Genomic DNA, 7,786 nt, shown 5'->3' with positions numbered 1-7,786 from the left:
TATTAAACTTGAGTTTTAAAAGGGGAAGACTGAAGATTATAACGACTTTTGACATTTTAGCAAAGGTAAGAGATTGACAGTTCTATGAATTTTTTTATTCATTCCTGGGCTATGGGTGTCTCTGGCTGGCCAGCATTTATTACCTATCCCTAGTTGCCCGAGGACAGTTGGGAGTCAACCACACTGCTGCATCTCTGGAGTCACATGTAGGCCAGACCGGGTAAGGTCGGCAGATTTCCTTCCCTAAAGGACATCAGCAGAGCAGATGGGTTTTCTCCACAATCGACAATGGTTTCACGGTCATCAGTAGATTCTTAATTCCAGATTTTTAAATTAAATTTAAATTTCACCAGCTGCCGTGGTGGGATTCAAACCCAAGTCCCCAGAAGATTACCCTGGCTCAATTACTACTAGTCCAGTGACAATAACCACTGTGCCACAGCCTCCTCACTGCTGGCCCAGTAACATAACCATTATGGTCTGTACTCCTGCATCTTCAAAGCCTGTGGCTCCACATCGCAAGGGGGGGGTGACTTATTCTCTTCAGACCTTCCAAGTTGCACAGCCCACAACCCTCCAGGATATTCAACAGTGTCAGGCTGAACTGTGATGCAGCCCGTAGCCAAACATCCAGAGTCAATGCTCAGTGGGAACAGGAATTGAAGCAAGTAAATGGCAGCATCTATGTAGGAGTGGGAGGATATTTGAGCTTAGAGCACCCTCCGGTGTCCAGATAATGCAAGCACCAAGTTCTGCAACGAATCAGAGAATCCCTACAGTACAGAAGGGGCCATTTATTAATGATCTGGATGAGGGTATAGTTGGGTGGATTAGTAAATTTGCTGATGACACCAAAATTGGAGGTGTGGTAGATTGTGAGGAAGGGTGTCATAGTCTGCAGGGAGACTTAGATAGGTTGCAGAGCTGGGCCGAGAGGTGGCGGATGGAATTTAATGCGGAGAAGTGTGAGGTAATTCACTTTGGTAGGAGCAACAGATGTGTCGAGTATAGGGCTAACGGGAGGACTTTGAATAGTGTGGATGAACAGAGGGATCTAGGTGTGTGTGTACATAGATCCCTGAAAGTTGGGAATCAAGTAGATAAGGTTGTTAAGAAGGCGTACGGTGTCTTGGCGTTTATTGGTAGGGGGATTGAATTTAGGAGTCGCAGTGTAATGTTGCAACTGTACACTACTCTAGTGCGGCCGCACTTGGAGTACTGTGTGCAGTTCTGGTCCCCGCATTACAAGAAGGATGTGGAGGCGTTGGAGAGGGTGCAGAGGAGGTTTACTAGGATGGTGCCTGGTATGGTGGGGAGGTCCTATGAGGAGAGACTGAGGGATTTAGGGTTGTTTTCGTTGGAAAGAAGGCGGCTAAGAGGGGATCTTATTGAAACATATAAGATGATTAGAGGTTTAGATAGGGTGGATAGTGATGGCCTTTTTCCTCGGATGGAGAAAGCTAGCACGAGGGGGCATGGCTTTAAATTAAGGGGGGGTAGCTACAGGACGGATGTCAGGGGTAGGTTCTTTACCCAGCGGGAGGTGAAGGATTGGAATGCCCTGCCTGCTGCAGTTGTAAATGCGTCTAGTTTGGGGGCGTTTAAGAGATCTCTGGATAGGTTTATGGACGAAAAGGGATTGGTATAGGCTAGTGGGTCATTGTTTTTGTAACTGGTCGGCGCAACATCGTGGGCCGAAGGGCCTGTTCTGCGCTGTAATGTTCTATGTTCTATGTTCTATGTTCTATTTGGCCCATCGAGCCTGCACTAACAACAATCCCACCCTATTCCAATAACACCACATAATTACTTTGCTAGTCCTCCCCCTGAAACGTGGGTCAATTTAGCACAGCCAATCAACCTGACCTGCACATCTTTCAGATTGTGGGAGGAAACCAGAGCACCCGGAAGAAACCCACGCAGACACGGGGAGAACACGCAGATTCCGCACAGACAATGGCCCAAGCTGGGAACTGAACCCAGGTCCCTGGCGCTGTGAGGCAGCCGTGCTAACCACTGTGCCACCGTGCCAGATGGTACAGTCTGGAATGCACTGCCTGGGGAGGGTGTTGGAGGTGGGATGCCTCACATCCTTTAAAAAGGACCTGGATGGAAATTTGGCACATCATAACACTCAGGGCCAAGTGCTGGCAAGTGGGATTAGATGGGAGTTCAGGTGTTTCTCACTTGTTGGTGCAGACTCAATGGGCCAAAGGGCCTCTTCTGCGACTGTGAGATTATGTGATTGATTCTGGAAAGTTCTTGGTTGCAGCTCGGGGTTGGCGGGGGGAGGGGTTTGGTAACTGTGATTTGACAGTGGGAAAATAGCACAGACACTGGAATGGGAAAAGCATATCCAGAATACCACTCCCAAGTGCAAGGTTCAAATACAGAGTCACTCGCTCAAACCAATGAAAAATAATTTTGAGACAGATATCAGTAAAGGGAATCGGATGGTCTGCTTGTAAAGGAATGATTTGCCAGGCTAGGGATGACAGACATGGCAATGGGACTACTAACTGGGACAGTTCTTACACCAACTCAATGGGCCGAATTTGCTGTATGACTACACTCTGTCATCCTTATTTATACAAAGAGCAATCAATACATGGATGAGAACATAAGAACTAAGAGCAGGAGTCGGCCATCTGGCCCTCAAGCCTGCTTTGCCATTCAATAAGATCACGGCTCCACTTACTCACCGGCTCACCAGAACCCTTAATTCCTTTACTGTTCAAAAATCTATCTATCTTTGCCTTGAAAACATTCTATGAGGTAGCCTCAACTGCTTCACTGGTGGAATTCCACAAATTCACAACCCTTTGGGTGAAGAAGTTCCTCCTCAACTCAGTCCTAAATCTGCTCCCCCTTATTTTGAGGCCATGCCCCCTAGCTCTAGTTTCATCCCCCAGTGGAAACAACCTCCCTGCTTCTATCTTATCTATTCCCTTCATAATCTTATATGTTTCCATAACATCTCCCCTCATTGTTCTCAATTCCAATGAGTATAGCCCCAGTCTACTCAGTCTCTCCTCACAAGCTAAGCCTCTCAACTCCGGAATCAACCTAGTGAATCTCCTCTGCATCCCCTCCAGTGCCAGTGTATTCTTTCTCATTCTTCTGAATCCCAATGAGTAGCGCTCCAGTGGGGGGGGGGAGTGGTGGGGGGGGGTGTCCCACACAAACATTTACGAGATGGTGCAATGTGGGTGTCGCTACATACCCTCGAGTAAATAGTGGTGAGCTACACTGCCTTTGAGTGTTTGCAATCCATGTGCTGTTTAGGAGGGGAATGTGGCGTGCGGCTGACTGGCCTCTACATCTTTGTGACACGACAAACATTAGCATCGGCGTATAGTCTACAGGTTGCGTCAAACCCTGGCCCCCCCGAGACAGACGAGGCCCCTGTTTTCAGTTCAGTTTAACCATTCAGCTGTGAGTGAGCTGATTGTAGGTGAAAAGCTTTGGATCACTCTATCGACTCTGGGGATCAGGTGGGGAAGCAGAGTCGAGGTAGAAGTTTAGCTGGGAAGTTGCTGAGCAGCAGGGGAGGCTCGAGGAGATGTGTGACCTTCTCCCGGGCCTATTCCTGATGTAAATACAACTTGTTGTTGAATCTAGAACCTAGAAGTTTGAACATTTGCCCGAGGCAATTTCAAAATTCCCTAAAAAGAACATTCTTAGATAGAGTTTTAAATGTCAGTATGAAATATCATCACAATAATAAGCTATTCCAACTTCAATTTGAATGTGTGTTGAACTTGTTTCTCTCTGGCGTACCAGTCCTTTATTTATTCTAAGATTAGCACAGGTTCTTACCGTTGTTGGCAGCGCTATTCAGGGAAGCTGATTGCAGAAGCCTTCTTCCAATTGCTGTCCAACCACATTCGTCTCAGTGACAGGTACATAAGAACGTATAGAGTGAGCCACTCGGCCCTTCACACCTGCTTCACTAGTTAATAAGAACGGCACAGTGGTTAGCACTGCTACCTCACAGAGCCAGGGATCTGGGTTCGATTCCCAGCTTGGGTCACTGTCGGTGTGGAGTCTGCACGTTCTCCCCATGTCTGCGTGGGTTCCCTTCGGTTTCCTCCCACAATCAGCTGGTTAGGTCTATTGGCCATGCTAAGTTCTCTCTCAGTGTACCCAAACAGGCATCGGAGTGTGGCGACTCGGGGATTTTCACAGTAACTTCATTGCAGTGTTAATGTAAGCCTTACTTGTGACACAAATAAATTAACTTAAAATATGGCTGATTGGATTATGGTCTTAATTCCACTTTTCTGTCTGTTCTACACTCCCATGCACGGCCCCCCCCGCCCAAACACCCCCACCCCTGCATTAAATGAGAGATCCCCTAATTTTGAAACTGTGTCCCCCTAGGTCTGGATTCCACCAAGAGGGGAAGCATTCCCTCAGTATCCACCCTGACAAGCCCCTTCTGGTTAGCACTGCTGCCTCTCAGCACCAGGGACCCGGATTCGATTCCCAGCTTGGGTCACTGTCTGTGTGTAGTTTGCATGTTCTCCCCATGTCTGCATGGGTTTCCTTTGGCTGCTCCCACAGTCTGAAAGATGTACAGGTTAGGTGGATTGGCCATGCTAAATTGCCCCTTATTGTCCAAAGATGTGTAGGGTAGGGGGGAATTGATTATTGTCAGATGTATTAGCATACAGTGAAAAGTATTGTTTCTTGCACACTATACATACTGTTCATAGAGGAGGAAACAAGAGTGCAGAATGTCGTGTTACAGTTATAGCTAGGGTGCAGAGAAAGAACAACTTAATGCAAGATAAGTCCATTCAAAAATCTGACAGCAGCAGGGAAGAAGCTATTCTTGAGTCGGTTGGTACGTGACCTCAGACTTTTTTATCTTTTTCACAATGGAAGAAGGCGGAAGAGAGAATGTCCGAGGTGCATGAGGTCCATAATTATGCTGGCTGCTTTGCCGAGGCAGCGGGCTTGGCAGGGTAACTACTTGGGGGTACGAAGGTAGGGCCTGGGTAAGATGCTCTGACAGATGTGCTGGTTAGGGTGCACTGGCCGTGCTAAATTCCCCCTCAGTGTCCCCAAACAGTGGCAACTAGGGGATTTTCACAGTAATTTCATGCAGTGTTGATCTAAGCCTACTTGTGACGCCGATAAATAAACTTTCACTTTAATTGCCAGCACTTTAGCAACCAGTCAGGATGCAGACTGCTAACCAGCATTGAAGAGCGTGGTGCAGTTTTTACTCAGGGGTTTCCTGAGGGTGACAGAGAGGGAATGGAAAGGAGAGCTTTTGACAGGTGGCATGGCACAGTTCACTAGAGCGTGAACATCCTCAGGGGCAGAGGAGAAGTTAGATGATTGCTTCTGTCACTCATATTTTATTTATGAATGGGCCTGCAGAACAAACACTTAGACCATTGCAGCTTCACTTCCCAAGTTCCCCGTCAAAATGCACAGAGGAGGATGATGGATAATGTATATTTACAACATGCCTGCTCCTTTCTTTCAGAATCCTTGTTTAAAACCCCCCATTTCCCACACCACCCTCCCCTCAATAGGGGCTGGAACAGTTTCTTGGCCATTGGTAACACTTTATTAGCTCAGTGGGCTGTTGGATCACAAGGGACACGCACCTTCATTCAGATTGACAGCACGGTAGCTAGCACTGCTGACTCACAGCGCCAGGGACCCGGGCTCGATTCCCGGCTTGGGTCACTATGTGGAGTTTGCATGTTATCCCCACATCTGTCTGGGTTTCCTCTGGGTGCTCCAGCTTCCTCCCACAGTCCAAAGATGTGTGGGTTGGGTGAATTGGCCATGCTAAATTGCCCCTTAGTGTCCAAAGATGTGCAGGGTTAAGTTGATTGGCTATGCTAAATTAACCCTAATGTCAGGGGAGTAGTGGTGTAAATATGAGGGGTTATAGGAATAGGGCTTGGGTGGGATTGTGGTCAGTACAGATTCAATGGGCCGAATAGCCTCCTTCTCAATGTAGGGATTTTATAAGTCTATGAGCAGTTAGCACTGCTGCCTCACAGCGCCAAGGACCCAGGTTCGATTCCCAACTTGGCGGGGCAGGTGTCATTGTCTGTGTGAAGTTTGCATGTCCTCCCCGTGTTCGCTTGGGCTTCCTCCGGGTGCTCTGGTTCGCTCCCAGTCTGAAAGATGTGCTGGTTAGGTACATTGACCATGCTAAATTCTCCCTTAGTGTCCCAAGATGTGTAGGTTAGGGGGATTAGCCATGAGAAATGTGTGAGGTTAACGGAGGAAGTGGACCTGGATTAAGACACTTTACCAGAGAGTCAGTTTTAACTCTATGGGCTGAATGGTCTTCTTGGGCACCAGAGAGATTCTTTGATACTTCAGGAGGAAATATATATATTTCTTGCCTCCAAAGATGTCAAGGGGAGACAGTGGGAGAATGATATTCATCAGCCATGATGTTGTTGAATGGGCTGAATGGCCTTCTTCTACATTCCTATGTCCTGATGAGTGTGAGATGAAAAACTTTGGCAACATGTCTCCATGTGAACAAGATTCAAGTTCTGTATTACCCAAGCAACAATTGAAATGACAAACTAAAATACCTTTCCTACTCTGCAGGCACTGAGCTAATTATACATTTCATCACAGACCCCGTCTACAGAAGGGATAGGACTATATTGGCACCTTTCCGTCCTGCACCCTTTACTGGGTTGAACCTCGGAGTTGTCTGAATAGATCTGGACATGGGTGAGAAAAGCAGCTCTGAAATTGGGTGGTGTCATGTGAGTGTACCTTGGTTTTTTTTTAAAATCATGCAGCTTACAGCTTCAGTGATGTTGTCAGGGGTGGAGCTAAGCTGGGGCAGTCAGGTGATCGGGTTCCAGTTTAGTTTGTGGCAGTCAGGTGATAGGGAGATTTTTCCTTTGGATTGTCAGTTTCGTTTTGGGGGAAGCAATTTAGCAGCAAGCCAAGAAGCAGTCTCTTTCTCTCCCCATTTTTTGTGTTTGGTTCTGCCTTCAAGAAGCTATGTTTTGTGAAAAAGATTTGACTACAACCTCTTCTGAGTTTCTCCTAACAGTGGGTTGAATTAGAGCTTTTCCATCTCAGTCCAAATACTTACTCCACAAGCAGCGAGGAGGGAGGAATATATGAAGGCAAGATATGAGGATATGCAAATGAAGGATTAGCAGAAGTCAATTTTTTAATCAAACAAGGAAGGGCGAAAGACCGGGATTTAATTGGCAAATCTGTATGTCAATGAAAGATGTGAAAAATCTCTTGTTCCTGATTTGCTGTGATTGACTCTAACTGCTGAGCCGTTTCTCTGTAACCTCAGAACTGCTCCGGCCGTCCCATGTTTGCCGTGGAAAGTTCTCCTTCTGCACAAGTAATTAAAGACCTTGTATTGGACACATGGTGTCCAGCGCTGTTTGTGTAAGGAACCAACTGAGTGCCTTTAGATTGCTGTTACTCAAGAGAGCTCTAACACTTCACTGCCACGTGCAGTAGGGTCACAGAGCAGGGGTTCAATCAGAGATACACACAGTGGCACCCATTCCGTTTTATTGGGTGCTATTTACAAATCTGGGTTCACAATGAAAGGGTAGCGAATGTTGACGGGCTATAGGATTGAACATTGGTTTGCACTCTCTGTAGCCCCCGGGAGACAGCAAGTGTTTCCAGCATTGTCCACACACCATGGTGAATCAGTGCCCAGCGTGTGGCAGTCACTGCTTCACTGGGGGGCTCTGTCATTTTACCTTCTTGTGAGGGCCAGCGCTGACAGGAAGAGAACTTTCATTTCATGTAG

Source organism: Carcharhinus amblyrhynchos, chromosome 32, assembly GCF_965287045.1.
Source record: "Carcharhinus amblyrhynchos chromosome 32, sCarAmb.v2.hapA, whole genome shotgun sequence".
NCBI classification, from domain to species: Eukaryota; Metazoa; Chordata; class Chondrichthyes; order Carcharhiniformes; family Carcharhinidae; genus Carcharhinus; species Carcharhinus amblyrhynchos.
Note: the sequence above shows the minus strand (reverse complement) of the source record.